Here is a 19541-nt window from a genome sequence, read left to right on the forward strand (position 1 = left end):
GAATTAATATGAGAAAATGGAAAAATGGAAACACAGTCTCAGTAAATAGGGAGGGCAGGGGAAGGGGGCAAAATGAGAACCAAGAGAGATTATGTAAAGGTGCAAATTTCCAATGATGAATGTCATTATATTGTATACCTAAAATGTACCAATGATTAAAATGAATAATTGATAATGCAAAATAGGAAGAAAAGGTCCAAAGGGGTAGGGGAAGTGGGAGGGGTAGGGAAAAGGGAAAATTATGAGAAATGGAAAAAATGGAAACAGAGTCTTTGTAAATATGGAAGGGTGGAGGGGTGAAGGGAGTGCAGGGAATGGGGAGAAAGTAAGAACCACAGTACATCATGTAAAGGTACAAGTTCCCAATGAGAAATGTAAATGTATTGTGTACCTAAAATGTACCAATAAAAGAATTTAAAATTAAAAAAAAAAAAGAACAGTTCACTCCAGAGATAGACAGAGGCAAGTAATGGCTTGGAAAAAATCCTTCCCTGGGCCTTAGAGCAAAGAAGTCCCTAAGACATTGTGCTGTCTACCTAATCACCTAGGCAGTCTTTCTTAGCAGCAAGACAAGGCTAAGTTGTACTAAAAATTCACTCTAAAATTTCTGTACCTCTATATCTGCAACACACTTATGAAATTCACATGTTAAAAACTGTACCCATCATTCAGCAACCACAACTTAACACATTAGCAAAAGTACTTCCCTCCCTTACATGCATAAATTATGAGAACTAGGCCTAGGATGGGAGGGACAGAGAAAGCCAGGAGGTTAAATTGAATATGTTTTGGTCTCTTACTCTTTTTTTTTTCTTTTTCTTTTGAGGCAGGGTCTCCCTTTGTAGTTCAGGCTGGCCCTGAACTCACTATGTAACCCAGGCTGGGCTCGAACTCGCTGCGATCCTCCTGCCTCAGCCTCCCAAGTGCTGGGATTACAGGCATCCGCCACCACACCCAGCTTGTTTTGGTCTCTTAGATATTGTGCTTTAGGAAATAGCTCCTTCTGGTCTCACCCAGAAGTTGGTTCTTTCCACAGAGTCTCAGGTTCAGGTTCCTGTACCCAGGAAACTGTGCCAGGAAAGCTAAGCAGGGACATCATTTTCATGTGTGTTCTCCTGGATGGAAAAAATTTTGATGTCTCATCTGACCCAAAGATGGGGTATATGTTCCTCATCTAAGATCACTTCCCTGTCTTTGGTATTAGCAAATGCTCATTTTCTATAGGTTCAATTTAAAAGTTCTTAGTTGTTGGGTGGGAGGAAAAGGTTAAGACAGTTCAGGGTTCCTCCCTCTCAAATCTTTAGCAGAAACATGCCTTCAAAAAAGGAAAGTACAAAGTGACAGGAAAAGATCAGAAATGAGATCAGAAAAAGGAAATCTCACAGTCAGGGTGAGTTATTAGAACACTTTGCCCATCAATTGTCCCCCTCAGCCTGGAAAGGCAAGAGTGGGGAATCTTAAGAACTAAGATTGCCTCCTCATGGGCAGAAGTTCATATCTGAAAGAAAACTGAGGCAAAGCAGGCTCGACATTCCCCTCTAGTGTGTAGAGGGGGGGACCAGGCCAGACCATCCCAATGAAACCTGTCCTCCAATTCTTTAGAATGGCGCTGGCCTATTGCCTTTTAACTAACAATTGGAGTCCCATGATTTATTAATAGGCATATATATTTCCTAAATATAAACTAGATTTCTTTAAAAAAACATAGCATTTCATAAATTCATATTTTGGTTAGTATCAAAGTCCACTACAGGACACTAACATTACTTTTCTCTAGTGCCGCTAAGAAAAGACAACAAACCACAGCAGTCAGAGCCAGTCAGACTGGTCAAGCAAAGAGCATCAATAAATTCAGAAATTAGTAAATCCAAATGCAGCATATACAAAACAGGAATACAAGGCATTGCCTGCAAAAGTAAAATGTCCCATACAAGAAACATCATAATCTTCCCAAGTTCTCAATTTAAATTTATTATCATTTTAACAAAAAACAATGGGTAAAAAAAACAAGGCATAAAAATTCAAGGTGTAAGCAGTTGACAAACAAGAATGACAATTTCTAATCACCTAAATGAGTCACAATTCAGAATCCATGAAACAAAAGCAAACTCTTAACTCCTTCCAATTATCTTGGGACCTCCACCAAGGGGGAACAAATGTAACTTCTAATCTGCTAGGTTTCAGATATGCCAAGTTTGTGTTTCCCAAAATTTAAGAATGAATTCTAAGGAACAACTGGTTATGAGTAGGAAAAATTTATTGAGACAACTCCTGAAAGACAGAAGGGAACCCAAAAGTGGATTGCTGTGGACCCCACTTCACAGAAGAAGTTTCATGAGGGTACAAAATCATGAGATTGATAGAATGTGGGTCAAAACTATGATCAACCAATAAGATTACAAGTATACCTGCTTGGGTAATATTGATCCAATAGGAAAGCAGGTCACATAGCAAGTGTACATGGAAAGAACAAGGACCTTTTTGGGAAGAGATGGATCAGGAGGTTGTGATCACCCACCTGGGTGACTGATGTCTGTCTAGACTTTATTAGACCAGATGATACTAGTTACAGTATAATCTTCAATTTATTGCTTATCCCTTGGGGAGGCATGTAGGCTTGGTCATTCTGTCTTTGTCTTGAGGCATGGCCTTTAACAGATGCCCCTCCAGCCACAGTTGTAATGTGTTCTCATCCTCTGCCCCGACTCCCTCAGGGCCTACCCTGGTCTGACTGCCTATAATATTTCTACCTGACCTAGCTGTCTGTAATATCTGGTGGAAATTAAGATTGTAAACATAGTAAATAGACCAAATATTATAGAATCACAATAAATCAATTTTGTAACTGTACTAACAAAATTAGATGCTTTAACCCTTTAGGAAGATCTTACTGAGCTTGAGATATGAAACTGTTAGCCAAGTCAGTGCAGCAAAATAACTAATGTGACATGAAAATAGAATATATTCTTTATATCTCCCAAGCTACATGCATCAAATCCTCTATGCACAGTTGCCATGTGTGGTTTGTTCTCCCTAATTTTTCTATTTAGAATCCTACTTATCTCTTGAGATACAGCTCTTGTGAAACTATTTGACACCAAACAATTAATTATGTTATCATTCCTATGGGTCTTGCTTGCTTTGCTTTATGTTGTAGGTAATTGTGTACTTCTTTGTATCCCTCTGTGTTCTGCAATATTGGACCTGGTTTTCCTTATCTGAAATCATCCTCAATTCCTAAGTATATGTAATAGAAATTCAATGATAATGTTTTAATGAAAGCCCTTACTTGAGGGATTCTTTATAGTTGGTATTATATCTCCTACAAGGATTCACAAAAGATGACTTTATTTAAAATGGATAATTATTTCTTGTCTCTTTGTTTATTTCATATCATAATAAATGACATTAGAGATTGGTGAAGGAAATTGGTAATCCCCTTATCTGTGAGTAGTGTATTTTGCAAGTTAGTAACGGTTCAAAAATCTTTTAAGTTTAAAAAATAAATATGCATATTGTAAGCTGAAGCAATGAATACATTTTGTTTAATTTAATGAATGTGATACATTTGTTCTTACTACTTGGTAATACAGAAATTCCAAAGCCTGGTTCTTAAATTAACTGTTTGGATACACATTTTTGGTGATTATTTTAACTAAAAGGCAGCTTATGTAGAATTTGTACCCAAAGGGTAAATGCCTCTTTGACCACACTTTCAAAAGGGAGCTACTCATTATTAAATTACTATCCACAAATTACCCAGCTGGCTAGTGAAGTTTGCTCTTCCTGTGTGATGGTCAACTATTCTTGAAAACCAGTGTGACAGTTTGCATTTATAAAATCAATTGGAGTTCTGTTTAGAAGACATTTAAAAACACTGGAGCTGGGCTGATCTGGCAGGCCTCCTGGTAGCCCCAGCACTTAGGCTGAGGTGGGAGGATTGCAAGTTCAAGCTTAGTCTGAGCAACTTACCAAGCCCTTGTCTAAAAATAAAAAGGAATAGGGATGTAACTCAGTACGAAAGCCTTGGGTTCACACCACACACACAAGCACACACCCCACAGTACAGCTAAGTAAGTAGGAAATTGCTTCACTGTTTATGCAGGTATGAATGGTTTAGGTCTTTTTATTTTTTTAGAGTACCATCATTTTCTTACTAAGTTTTAAAATGACTCATTTACCTTTAAGGGACAGATAGGTTAACCTTTTGTTTTTTTCTTTTTAAAAACAATGGCTGGCTGAAGATGTAGCTCAGTGGTGCCATGGCTGGCTGGCAAGCTCAAGGTATTAAGTTTGATCCCTGGTACTGGAAAAAAAAAATAAAACAATGGCTGGGTCTGGGCGTGATGGTACACACTTATAGTCCTAGCACTCCAGAGGCTGAAGCAGGATTGCCCAAGTTTGAGGTCAGCCTGAACTACATAGGAACGCCCTGTCTCGGGGGGGAAAAATACACACACACACATATATATAACATATATATACACACGTGTGTGTGGGTGTGTGTGTATGTTTGGGTCACCTGAAGACAGCCACTTGTCTTCACAGAAAGCACATGTAGGACTCTTGGCTTTGTAAAAGATAAATGCTTGACTATATTAAATTGAATATTTTGCCATGAGACAACCAACAAACCTGTTTGGTACGGAATGTTAGGTCATTCCTCCACCATGTAAGTAACATCCTGTAACCCTTGGTTCTTTTCTTTCTTCAACTTCTCTTTTGCTGCCAGTAGTTGCTTTTGAAATTAAACATTATCCTCACCCCCAGTTTCTTTCTTTCTTTTTTTTGGTACTGGCGTCTGCCACCATATCCAGTTCTCTCAGTTCGTTTTACAACATTGTAAAGCTCAACTCTTAGTCTCATAAACAAGAAGTAAGTTCTTTATTTCATTACTCAAAAGAGTTTAGCAAGTACTTACACTTACTTAGTACCAAAATGCTTGTTACTTTATATGATATGTGACTATCTGAAAAGGTAGCCACAATGAAGATAGAAATTCTGTCAAAGATAAATACCCATTATACTAAATTTATATGTGTATTGATAAGGATTAAATAAAGATATAATTTATAATATGATACTCAGTGAATCATCACTCATACCTCGTAGGACATAGTCACTTTTGTTTTGAAAATCACTATACAATCTTATTAAATTACTATTGTTAATAATGAGCTTTTCATATTAGGTTCTATTTCCTATTGTATAAATCTTAAATGAAACCATTCTAAAATCAAAGACATTTTGGGATAAGATGTTTTGATTCTCTTATTATTTGGAAGAAAAGTGGTTAAGTTTGTAGAAGAAAAGTAGATAAGTTTCACCAAAATGAAACCTTAATAAAAATCATTCTTTATCACAAATGAAATTATAGCTATGTTTCAGAAGCCTGAATTTGGGTTTTTGCATTATTCTTTCAGGAATTACTCAAGGTGAATCAGAAGTACACATTAAATATTTAATTTAGTAATTCAGTAGTATTCGATAGACTATAAATGTTTTCATGTCCATATCAACCATTTTTTTTCTCAATACTTCTAGTGCAATATAAAACATTTCCCACAACCCCACCCTTTACCTTTCTGGTCTCTGCTTTCCCTATCCATCACTATAGTTGATTCACCATAGGTAAGTTTTGTCTGTTCAGTAACTTCATATTAATTGAAGCCTACAGATGTATGTTTTTGTCTCTAGCTTCTTGACTCAGCATACTTTTAGATTTACTGTTATTGCATATATCAGTAGTCCTTTTTATTGCTGAGTAATAGTCAATTAACAGTATATGAATATGTGAATATACCCTAGATTGTTTATCCAGTTTTCCATTGATGGGCAACTGGGCTAGTTCCAGTTTGGGACTATTATAAAGAAAATAGTTATGAACTTTTTTGCAGAAGTCATTCTGTGGGCAAATGTTTTATTTCTCTTGGATAAAGGAATGGGATTGCCAGGCCACATAAGAAGGTGTTCCTTCTTTTAAAATTGTTGTCTTCCTTTTTAAAATGTATTGAAAAACAATATATGTTAAGAAAATTCCGGGCCGGGGATTTAGCTCTGTGGTTCTGTCACTTGCCTTGCAAGGACCCAAGTTCGATCCCTGGTACCAAAAAAGAAAAAAGAAAGTTTACGTAAGTGTACACTTTTTCAGTTCCTGTATAACCCATATACCGATGAAAAAATAGAAAACTACTAGTGTATCAGGATCTCCTCCCCTGCATACAGTGCACACAAAATCAGCTTCTCTACACCCTCATGGATAGTCACTATCTTGATTTAAAATTCTAACTCTGCTATAAAGGTTTCTTTGCTTTATTGTTTTTTTAAAAAAGTATGACTTTAGTTATAACATTTCTATATAAAAAGCTGTATGTGTTAAAGTATACAATTTGTAAGTTTTCATCCACTCATGAAACCATTTCTTCAACAAATAACAAATATTAACATCATCTCCAAAGTTTTTTCATATCCCTTTGTTGTTTATGCCAGTCTTCACTCTATCTGTTGGCTATAGATTAGTTTGCATTTTCTAGAATTTTGTATAGCGGAATTACACACTGTCCTCTCATCCCCAGTGGGAAACCCTTGCTTCAGTTTGGCTTGTTTTGATGTGGAATGATAATCTTTAGATTCTTCCATGTTGCTTTGATTAGCTCCTTTTTATTGTTGAGCGGTTGTTACATCATGAATTATGTTGGATTATAGTATAAGTTTATTTTTAACTTTTTAAGAAATAAACTTTTCCAAAGTTATACCATGTTATCTTATCCACTGTGTGGTACTTCTTCCTGCTGTATATCCCAATACTTGCTATTGTCAATCTTTCTCATTTTAGCCATTGTAATGGGTAGACAGTGGTACCTCATTTTGTTTTTAATTTGGATTTCACTGATTAATAATGTTGTAACTTTTATTATTAGCCATTTGGGAAGTAACTGTAGAAATCTATTGCTCATTTTAAAAATTAGATTGTGTATCTTTTTATTATGTTGTAACAATTCTTTATATAGCCCTTTATCTATTTAAATACTCCTCCCTCCCCTTCCTTTTCCTGGTACTGAGGATGAGCCCAGGGCTTTCTAATGTTAGCTCTTGTATTTTCCAGTCTATGATCCATTCTGAATTAATTTTTTGTTTTTTAGCTAATGTGGATATTGAGGACCCCCCATTTATATTTCCAAAGCTGTGTGGAACAACTGTATATATCTTTTCAACATATATTTTTAAAATATAGTTGTTTCACATAGCTTTGGAAATGGAAAGACACTTTCCTTGTTACCTACCTTGACTTTAACATCCTTGTTGAAAACTCATTTTATTGTAGAAGTGTGAATCTATTTGAACTGTGCAATCTGTTACATTGATGTACATAATACACACACACACACACACACACACACACACACACACACACACCTTGTATCCAATCCAAGGTATGGAGCATGCTAAAGCAAGCACTGTACCACTGAGCTGTACTCCAGCCCCCACCTTGTCAATTTATGTTTAAAAAAAGTTTGCCTGAGATGTTGGTTATAATTATATCAACTAGGCAGTTCCATTTGGGCAGAACTAACAATAATATTGGATCTTCCAATCTATTCATATGGTGTATTTGTCCATGTACTTACATCTTTAATTTCTTTCAGCAGTTTTATATTTTTTATTTGCCTAAGAATGCTGTGTGAACATTTCATGCTGTCCTGTTTCTATTATTTCTTACAGCCAAAAAAATCACCCTTTGCACATGCTTTATTTCTTTGATATAAATTAAGATTTTGTATGGAGAGTTTCCATATGATAATATTATCTGATGCATAGATAAAAAGAACATCTGTTCTGAAATGACACTGCTAGAAATAGAGGCGACTAAAAAAGTTATCTTTAGAAATGTAAAACTAGAAGTTTAAAGCTATGTAGTTATTGGCAGCATTCTGGCTTGTTTGGTTGTGCATATTCATTTTTAAAGAGGACTGTCTTTATTAACATCTGATTATTTTTAAAATCAAAAGTAAAATATAATCTTACCAGTTTAATTGGGCATGTGTTTTTACCAGAGGCTTTTGAGCTTGCGTTAAGGTTTGCTACCTTTTTATTCTTTCACTAATACTATTAATAGAAACATGCAAGACAGTGAAATGCATAAAGAAGAAAATAGTCAAACACAGTGATTCACACCTGTAATCCCAACTATTCAGAAGGCTGAGGCAAGAGGATCAAAATTTTGAGGCCAGCCTGGAAAACTTAGGGAGACCTATGTCCAAAAAAAAAATGTTTTGAAAGACTCGGAATATATCTCAGTGGTAGTGCTTGCCTAGCAAGCTTGAGGCTTTGGGCTAAATCTCCAGTACTGGAAAGACTTTTTGAAAAACATAATCCTACTAACCAGGAATGACCATAGTTAAATTTTTGGTATATTTTCTCATATGTGTGTATATATATTTGTATAGCTCATTTTGGGGGTTATACATTTTCTGCTTTTTTGTTTGACTTTGCTGTACATATTTTTATATAATCTTTAGACACATCTAGAATTTTAAAAAAATTACTCTTAACCCCTAGTATGAAACCTAGACATGTACATACCACTGGTAGTGATCAGTTATTTGTATTTTGCTTCAAATAATTTTGTTCAAAGAGATACAGTATGTATAGTGAAAATTCTTCCTCAGATAATTTATCTTGTTCTGATGCATATTTTAGTATGTTTAATGCATTTGTGCATAGTCATAGAATTTTAGATTCCTTTTCTGTGCTCCGAGTTTGGTATACCTACCTTTTTTTTTTTTTTTTGGTACCAGGGATCAAACTTGGGAACTTGTGCTTGCATGTCAGGCAGCGGAACCACTGAGCTAAATCCCTGGTCCCGCTATACCTACCTTTTTAAAAACTGCATTTTTAAAAACTCAGTCTATGATTGACATTGTCCATGCTGATTCTTATAGATCCAGTTTATTCATTTTTCAGAATAATTGGAATTTTCCATTCATCTTTTGGAGGAGTTAGATAGGATTCAGTGAACATTATTTTATGTTTTCCTGGTGCTTGTCTCAGAGTTGGACACTTATATATGGTATTACTGGATCATAAACTATGTAATCTTTAAATGATGAGAAATAGAGGTCCCTACTGGGATGTTCCCACTGTTTTACATCCTCATAACCCCTAGTTTTATCACACTTACTGTTTTTTTGCCAGCTTGATGAGCATGAAGCAAAGTTTTCTTAAAGTAACATTCTTCCATATGTTTCTGGAGGTAGAGTTTTAGGATAAGGGATTCTCTAGTATATTTTATTTGCAATAATGGTATTATTGCAGATGTTAAGAAATGGTTCCAAGGATACAAAATCAGCATTAACAAAAATAATCAATAGCATTTCTATATACTGATAATGAACTAGCTGAGAAAGATATTCATTCCATTTATAATAGCTTCAAAAAAATTAAAGAGAAATCACCCTAACCAAAGCAGTGAAAGATCTGTACAGTGATAATTACCAAACTCTGAAGAAAGAAATTGAAGAAGATGCTAGAAAATGGAAAGACCTCCAGTGTTCATGGATTGGCAGAAATAATATTTTTAAAGTGGCCATATTACAAAAAAAAAATCTACAGATTCAAAGCAGTCCCATCAAAATGCCAATGACACTCAACAGAACCAGAAAAAAAGTCGGGCATGGTGGCACACACCAGTAATCCTAATACTTTGAAGGCTGAGGCTGGAGGATTGCCATGAGTTCAAGGCCAGCATAAGTTATGCAGTAAGTTCTAGAGGCTAGCCCTGAACTGCACAGTTGGGGGTGGGGGACAGAACCAGAAAAAAGAAAAATCCTAAAAGACCCAGAATAGCCAAAATAATCATACACAAAAAGAGAAAGGCTAGAAACATCACCATACCCTATTTCAAATTGGATTACAAAGTCATAATAATGAAAACATCATGGTACTGGCACAGTGGAATATCAGAGGACACAGAAACAAGCCAGCACAACTACAGCCATCTGATTCTTCACAAAGAGGCCAAAGACAAGTTGGAGAAAGATAGCCTTTTTAACAAATGGTACTAGAAAAACTGGATATTCCTATGTAGAAGATTGAAACTAGATCCCTCTTACTCTGTACAGAAATCAATTAAAAATGGACCAAAGACCTAAATACAAGACCTGAAACTTTGAAACTACGAGAAGAAAACATAGGGAAAACACTTGAACCTATAGGCACAGGCAAAGACTTCCTGAATAGAACTCCAATAGCACAGGAAATAATAGCAGGAATCAATAAATGGGACTACATTAAACTGAAGTTTTTTGCACAGCAAGAGAAACAGCAGAGGAAAAGACACCCTACAGACTGAGAGAACATCTTACTTCTTCCAACAGAGGATCAATATCTAGTTTATATAAAGAACTCAAAAAATTAAACACCAAAATATCAAATACTCCAATACTGGGCAAATGAATTGAATAGATTCTTCTCAAAAGAAGTACAAATGCCCAATAAGTATATGAAAAAAATAGTCAGCACCTTTAGCCATTAGGGAAATGAATATCAAAACTACACTGAGATTCTGTCTCACCCCAGAAAAAATGTCTGTCATCAAGAATAGAAAAAATAATAAACGCTGGTGAAGATGTGGGGCAAATAGCCCCCATCTGCACTTCTGGTGAGGATGTAAATTCATGTAGCCACTATAAAAATAAGTATGGAGGTTTCCTTAAAATCTAAAAACAGAACTACAGCATGACTAGCCACATACCATTCTTTGGTATATGCCCAAAGGAATTCAAAAGTGAGCACACTATAGGGATACCTACATAACCATCTTTTTTGTGCGCAATTCACAATACCCAAAATACAGAACCAGCCTAGGTGCTTGTCAACAGATGAACAGATAAAAGAAATTGTGAATATATGAAAATGGAGCATTATTAAGCTTTAAAGAGTGAAATTGTGTCATTTTTAAGAAAATGAGTAGAACTGGAGTTCATCATGTTAAATGAAATAAGCCGGACTCAGACAAGAATCACGTTTTCCCAAAATATGTGGAATCTAAAAAGATGACATAAAAGTAAAGAGAGACTATTATTTGACAAAAGGAAGGAAATAAGGGTGAGATACGTATAAGAGAGGGTAATGAGGTGATGGATATGATCAAAATATATGCATGTTTGAAAATACCACATTGTGCGGCCAGGGATTTAGCTCAGTGGCACCACACTTGCCTGGCAAGTGCAAGGTCCTGAGTTCAATCCCTGGTACCAAAAACACATTGTAACCCAATATTTTGTAAAATTAATAGGTGCTAATAAAATATATTTTAAATTTTTAAACAAGAAATGGTTAAAGTTATAAATTAAAGCTTTTTAAAGAATTTGAATGAAAGGATTGTTGATTCACAGTGGGGTAAGCATTTGCTCTAAAGAAATTCTAGCTGTTGTAGCTGTAAAAGTTAGATATTAGAGAATTGCCTGAATGCATTAACTCCTGTGTTGCGACATCTGTGTAGATATTTGAGGTGATTATTTGGCTGATAGAACCTGTTACTGCTTTTACTTCATGTGAACTTTTTTGAGGGCACATATTTAATTCTGGATACTCATGTATAATCAAGTAAAAATATAATATTTAGTCATGGGTAAGCTGTTTAAGTGAATTTTAAATTAGTTTAGTTTTTTTGTGGTTGAGTTTTAAAAAATTTTTTTCATTAGTTAACAGGTACTTGTAGTAGTAGAAATTATTTGCCCTGAGAATGCTGAAAGTATTATTCCTACATAACTTTTGCTTTCTTTTTGCCCCCTTTCTTTTGTGTGTAATAAAAAACATTTCAGACTTAAGGTATCATAACATGCAGATGCATTAATTTTCAGTGTGAACGTTATAAAAGCTTCATTTTTGTCAGATTTTTTTTGAATTAAAGACTATTTTCTAGGGCAAAATTGAGACGGTAGAGAGCTTTCCTACATATCTCCTATCCACACACATGCATAGCCCTCCCCTATTATTAGCATTCCCACCAGAGCGGTATATTTGATACAGTTGGTAGAGAACTTGTATTGACCCCTTATAGTCACCTAGAGCCTATTATTTACATTAGGCTTCACTCTTGGGTTTGTGGATTTTTTTTTTTTGGTGTTGTCTGAATGTCATATATAGTTATTTTCATTGCTAAAAATCTTCTGTGTTTCTCATACTCATCCTTCCCTATCCTTAACCCCTGACAGCCACTGATCTTTTTACTATCTTCATGGTTTTTCCTTTTCTAGAATGTCAAATAGTTGGAATCGTACTGTATGTAGCTTTTTTAAATTGGCTTCTTTCACTTAGAAATATGCATTTAAGTTTCCTCTGTGTCTTTTCACAGATTAATAGCTCATTTCTTTTTAGCTCTGAATAATATTCATGTCTGGATGTACTGTAGTTTATCCTTTTCTCTAGTGAACAACACCGTAGTTATATCTAAGTTTTGGTGATCGTAATAAAACTGCTATCAACATCTATATGAGAGTTTTTATGTAGATGTAAGTTTTCAACACATTTGGGTAAATACCAAGAAGTAACATTGCTGGATTGTGTGGTAAAGTATGTTTAGTTCTGTAAGAAACCGCCAAACCATCTTCCAAAGTGGCTGTATAATTCTGCATTCCCACAAGCAATAAATAAGAATTCTTGTTCTTCCACATCCTTAACAGTGTTCACTGTTGTCAGTTTGGATTTGGGTCATTTTAATAGTGATACAGTAGTTGAGCTGCGTGCACTGCCATTAGCACCCCCCCCACCCCCGGCCTCCAAGTGAGGAGGGGACCTGGGAGCTGAACTGTGTGGAGCTGAGCTGCTGGCATTGCCATTAGTGCCTGCTCTGGGCCTCTGAGCGAGGAGTGGAGCCGTGTGGGTGCCTGCAGCACCAACCCAGCCTCCTGCCCCCAACTTGGTCTCTGGGCTGTGCCAATACCTGGATCCACACCGCAGAGGCACAGAGGGTCATAAAGGCCATTCTTCTCAGCTCCAGAAGATAGAGCAGAAGTGAATAACATAAAGAGGGCCTCTCTCAGGCTCCTTGATGAAAATTGAATCCCACTGGAAAAATGAAGAGAATCTCTGCAATAAAGGTATACCAGATCACCTTAGTTGGTAAGTTGGAGGGATCACCACCTCCCAGCAGAACCTGGACTATCTTCAGGGGAAGAACAGATGGAACCTGCAGTAGAATCTTGCAGAGTTCAACCCTGCAGGAGGTCAGGGAGCTCAACTTGGGCCTTACAACCAGAAATCAGCCTGAATCTCAGGGGTCTGCTACTGGCTTGCTGAGACTAATTGACTTAGATCTGCACACTGCTGCCCTCCTTGCCTATTGTGACAGCAGAAACACCCTGAAGAAGGCCCTTCATTTTTATTTTTTTCTTTTCAAAATTATTTTTTCTCTTACTTTAATTTTTAATTTTAATTCTTTCTACTCTTCAAATTTTTCTTTTTTTATTTTTTTCTTTCTCTCTCACTCTCTTGCTCTCTTACATTGTTCGTCATCTCCCTTTCTGTTCCTGTTCCTGCCCTAATTCGGATTTCTTCTTTATCTTTTCTTCTCTCTTTTTCCTTCTCTCAATTGTCAATAGCTTTAAAGGAAAGCAAATAGTTTCTGGCTTCCCTATTGCTGTTAGGTTGTTCCATTCTTGTCTTTGTTCTTTCATTCTGTCTTTTCCTCTTGTCTTCAACAGTTTCCTGGAGTTTGCATGATCTTCCTGTGTCCTCTAGCCTCACTTCTAACCTTTCCCTATCCTTCTACCTATCTATCCCTCCCTTCCCAACTCCTTCTAAGTCCCCATCCCAAAGGGTAAAGTCGCTATATTGAAGAGTTTATTCATTATATGCATATTTTGGGCTGGTCCTCAATTTTTATTTAATTCACATGGTTAAAGGTGATAGATTAATAACTACCACAAAGTGTCATTTTCTGAGCTGTGCTTGATGCTATTGTTGTTGCTAATTGTATCACTTGGGCTAAGATGTTTTGATTGATCTAATCAGTTGTCCTTCCTGGTATAATGAAAATGAGATCGCCTCAGAATCCTTTGAGAATCAAAACCTAAAGACCAGCCATATTTGGAAGATACCTCTGAGAAGCAATCATTCCATAAGGGTTCTAAATACAAGCAACAAAGATACTTACTATAAGCAATATTGAAGTATAAACCCAGGAATTAAACCAAAAACAATACCAACAACAAAAATAGCAATGAGAAGACATTTAAGCAAGGTGCAAACCCAGACTCTCAGCTCACCAAAGGCAAATTCTGGGGAAATGAGGTGGAAAAATCTGATAATTAGCCACCTGGACACCCTGAACTGATAACACAGGAATTAACAAAACAGATGAATGAGGCTCTAGAAAAATTCAAAACAAATAATTTCCCAGATGACTACAGAGATGGTGAGCAGAATGAAACACATGATTAGAGACTCTAGAATAGAAACAGATAAAAAAAAAAAATAGATAAGTTCAGGACCGTGATGGAAGCCATGAGTGCCCAGCATAGCAAAGAAATGGAAACCATGAATGCCCAACATAGGAAAGAAATGGAATCCACGAAACAGATTCAAACAGATATCCAGGAAATTAAAAACTATTGAAAGTATTCAGAGCAGACTGAGGCAATCTGAAGACAGAATATCAGATATAGAAGACAGGATGGCAGTCAGTGGCCATGAAAAGAGAGATTTCTTAAAAATAGTAAAGGACCATGACAAATCAATCTGACAGCTCCTAGATGATGCAAAGAAGAATAATATAACACTGATAGGAGTCCATGAAAAAGGAGAAAGTACAAATGACATAAAACTGTTCACAGAATTAATGACAGAAAACTTCCCAAACAGAGCAAAAGAATTTCACATACAGATAAGTGAGGCATATAGGACTCCAACTAGCCATGAACAACAACAACAAAAAATCTACACTTAGACTTATAATAATCAATATCCTGGAAACCCAACAGAAGAACAAAATCCTATGGGCAGTTAGAGAAAAGAAACAAATCACATACAAAGGAAAGCCCATCAGAATCACAGCAGACTTTTCAACACAAACCCTCAAGTCAAGATAAGCCTGGAGTGACATATTTCAAGCTCTAAAAGAAAACAGTCTCCAACCTAGACTGGTGTATCCTGCAAAACTATCTTTCACAATTGATGGGGAAGTAAGATACTTCCATGACAGAGAACATCTGAGAAACTTCATGAATACCAAACCAGACCAGTACTCCAAGCAATTCTAAACAATATCCTAGAAAAAGACAATGAAGGTCACAACTCCATGAGGCCCAACAGAGCAAATCCATCAGGCAAGGCAAGAAATTAAAGGGAGAGGGGGAAAAATAAAAAAAGCCAACAACAGGAAAATAACATGACAATAATAAGTCGATACATACCAGTTATAAACATCAATGTTAATGGCCTCAGTTCACCAATCAAAAGAAATACACTGACCGCCCCCAGTGCCGAAGAGCAGAGCTGCCCCAGCAGAGGAGGTGAATCTACTGGGCTTCCGTACCACCCCCTCCAGCACCAAGGAGGTGAGCCGCGTGGGCGCCAGCAGCATGCATCCCTCACTGCTACCCTTGTTGAAATGAGAAGACACATAAACAAGTCTCAAAACCAGGCATCCAGATCACCTAAAGCAACCCCAAAGGGAAACGAGATGGAACAATGTCATACTCAACCACCTAGACTCCCTGAACTGGCAATAAAAGAGGATATAGAAAAAATGAAATCAAATAATTTCACAGATAACAGAAGAGATTGTGCCCATAGTGCAAGACATAATTAATAAATCTAGAGAAGACACAGATAAAAAAAAAAATAGAGGAGCTGAGGAACATGTTGGAATCCCAACATAGGAAACAAATGGAATCCATGAAACAGATGCAAACAGATTTCCAGGAGATTCAAAACTCCACTGAAAGCTTATGCAGCAGAATAAGCCAGTGTGAGACAGAATTTCAGATATAGAAGATGATTGCAATTAGTGACCAGGAAAAGAAAAATTTCTTTAAAATAGTAAGTGATCACAAGAAATCAATCCAGCAGCTGCTAGACAATGCAGAGAAGAATAACATAAGACTGATCAGTCAATGAAGAAACAGGAGAGAGTCCAGATGAGATAAAAAACTGTTTGCAGAAGTGATGGCAAAAAACTTCCCAAGCAGGCGAAAAGAACTTGACATACAGATAAGTGAGGCATTTAGAGCTCCAACTAGAATTGATAAAAAAAAAAAAAAATCTACACATAGGCATATAATAGTTAAGATTCCAGAAACACAACTGGAGAACAAAATTCTACAAGCAGAGAAAAGAAACAAATCACATACAAAAGAAAGCCCATCAGAATCACAGCAGACTTCTCAATGCAAATGCTCAAGGCAAGAAGAGCTTGGAGTGATGTATTTCAAGCCCTAAAGGAAAACAGCCTCCAACCCAGATTGATGTACCCTGCAAAACTATCTTGCAAAATTGATAGAGAAATAAGATACTTTCATGACAAAGAGCACCTTAGGAACTTCATGAATACCAAAGCAGCACTCCAAAAAATTTTAGACAATATCCTAGGAAAAGACAATGAGGATCACAACCCCAGGAAACCCAGCAGGATGAATCCATCAGGCACGGCAAGAAATTAAATGCAAAAGGGGAGAATCCAACAGAAAGAAAGTCATGACAATCATAAGTCAATGGGTATCGATTATAACCATCAATGTTAATAGTCTCAATTCATCAATCAAAAGAAACAGACTGGCAGAATGGGTCAGGAAGCATGATCCAACAATATGCTGCATACAAGAAACACTTAATTCAAAGAGAAACTCATAGATTGAAAGTTAAAGGGTGGCAAACAATACTCCATGAGACAGGAACCCGAAAAAAAAAGGAGTAGCTATCTTCTTTGCAGATCAAGTGGACTTCAAACCAACACTGATTAAGAGAGACAAAGAAGGACAGTACATCCTTGTAAAGGGAACAATCCAAGAGGAAGAGATGACAGTCATAAACATATATGCACCAAACACTAGTGTGCCCAAGTATATAAAACAAATACAGCCATGAAAAATCAAATAAGCACTAATACAGTAGTAGTGGAGGACCTCAATACCCCACTGTCACAGATAGAGCAACTAGATAAAAAATAAGCAAAGAAATACTAGAACTCAATCAGACTCTTGAACAAATGAATTTTACAGATGTTTACAGTATTCAACCCCACAAAATCAGAATACACATTCTTTTCTGCTGCACATGGGTCATTCTCCAAAATAGACCACATACTCGCTCATAGAACATGTTTAAGTAAGTGCAAAGGACTTGAAGTTATTGCCCTGTATATTGTCAGACCATAGTGCGATGAAATTGGAGATCAATAGCAAAAAAAACGCAATGAGAATTTCATAAACACGTGGAAATTTCATAAACACATGAAAATTGAGCAACACACTTCTGAATAACCACTGGGTCACAGAGGAAATTAAAGAAGAAATCAGACCGTTCCTACAATTAAATGACAATGCCATTACTACACATTGGAATCTATGGGACACAATGAAGGCAGTCTTATGAGGGAAATTCATAACAGTGAATACTCACTTTACAAAAAAACAGAGTGAGCCCAATTAAACAACCTGATGCTGAACCTCAAGCTTCTAGAAAAAGAAGAGCAGGACAAACCCAAAGCTCATACAAGGGAGGAAATTATAAAGATCAGAGGAGAAATCAATGCAATGGAGACTAATAGAGCAATACAAAAAAAAAATCAATGAAGCTGAGTTGGTTCTTTGAATGATAAACAAAATTGACAAACCCTTAGCCAACCTTATCTGAAAAAGGAAAGAAAAGGCCCAAATCCATGCAATTAGGAATGAAAAGGGTGAAATTACAACAGACCTAGCAGAAATCCAGAGGATCATTAATACCTACTTCAAGAACCTATATGCCAATAAGATGGAAAACAGAAGAAATGGACAGATTCCTAGATACCCATGAATTACCAAAGTTGAATGAAGAAGACCTAAAAATTCTAAACAACCCAGTATCAATCAATGAAATTGAAAACGTAATTAGAAACTTAACAACTAAGAAAATCTCAGGTCCTGATGGCTTCACTGCTGAATTCTATAAGACATTTAGAGAGGTACTACTGCCACTACTGTTTAAACTCTTCAATGAAATTGAAAGGGAAGCAATCCTCCCAAATTCATTTCTGGAAGCAAGCATCACCTTGATCCCCAAAGCAGAGAAAGACCCAGCCAAAAAAGAGAACTATAAGCCAATCTCACTAATGAATATAGATGCAAAAATCCTCAGTGAGGATTATTAATTATTATCCTCATTAAGGATAATTAATCCTTAATAGCAAATAGAATGCAGAACATTATCAAGAAGCTCACACACCCTGACCAAGTGGGATTCATCCCAGGGATGCAGGGATGGTTCAACATAACGCAAATCAATCAATGTAATACATTATATCAGTAGAGCCAAGGACAAAAACCATACGATCATCTCGATGCAGAAAAAGCATTTGACAAAATCCAATGCACATTTATGATAAAAACCCTACAGAAAATTGGAATAGATGATCTCTACCTCAGTCTGATAAAAGCTATCTATGGAAAACCAACAGCGAATATCATACTAAATGGTCAGAAGCTGAAATCGTTCACACTAAAATCAGGAACAAGACAAGGATGTCCACTATCACCACTCCTATTCCATATAGTTTTGGAAATATTAGCCGCAGCAATTAGACAAGAAAGAAAAGGAATATGCTTTAAATTTCAAATTCCAGTTGCTCATTACTGATATATAGGAAAGTGATCGACTTTTGCATATTAATTTTGTATCCTGAAATCTTGTTGAAATTGCTTGTTAGTCCCAGGAGTGTTTTGTTTTTTTATGTGAGTGTGTGTATATTTATGTGTGATTCTTTGAGATTTTCTACATATATGATTAAATAGTTTTATTTCCTTTCCTTCTCTTTATTAGCTGGTACTTTCAATGCGATATTGAAAAGGAGTGAAAGAGGTAGGTACCCTCACCTTATTCCTGATCTTTGTGGGAGAATTTCAAGTTTCTGACCATGGAGTAAACTGTTAGCTGTAGGGTTTGGGGCAGATATCCTTATCAAATTAGAGAACTTCTTTCTATTACTAGAATTTTCTATTCATGAATTGACATCTATACATGAATTGACATTGGCTTGTCAAATGCTTTTCCTGCATCTATTGATATCATATCCTGTTTCTTTAGCCTAGTAATGTAATGGATTATATTAATTGATGTTTTCAAATGTAGTGCCAGCATCACATACTTGGGATAAATCCCACTTGGTCATGGTACATGATTCTTCTCATACATTGTTGGATTTAATTTGTCAGTACTGTGATAGGAATTTTTGGTCTGTGTTTATTAACAGTATTGGTCTATGGTTTTCTTTAGCCATTAGGGTAACACATACACTCTACCACTGAGCTATTTCCCCAGCCCTTAGTTGAGTCTTGTTTTTG

At 36.2% G+C, this 19541-nt stretch overlaps 1 protein-coding gene across 3 annotated transcripts in view; it reads left to right on the top strand.

The window, feature by feature from the left end:
* Raph1 (Ras association (RalGDS/AF-6) and pleckstrin homology domains 1) overlaps positions 1 to 19541 on the top strand; it is a 127135-nt gene that overhangs the window by 12182 nt on the left and 95412 nt on the right. The window contains exon 1 of one of the 3 annotated variants that reach the window (XM_021263580.2): positions 48 to 19059. The exons of the other annotated variants lie outside the window; for them this stretch is intronic. The gene's annotated coding sequence lies outside the window, so the exon portion shown is untranslated. Of the gene's footprint in view, positions 1 to 47; positions 19060 to 19541 lie in introns of those variants that run through there. 3 annotated transcript variants of the gene reach the window in all.

This window comes from Heterocephalus glaber, unplaced genomic scaffold (genome assembly GCF_053883595.1).
Source record: "Heterocephalus glaber isolate CG9 unplaced genomic scaffold, H.glaber_assembly_v1.0 deba00000621, whole genome shotgun sequence".
Lineage (NCBI taxonomy): Eukaryota > Metazoa > Chordata > Mammalia > Rodentia > Bathyergidae > Heterocephalus > Heterocephalus glaber.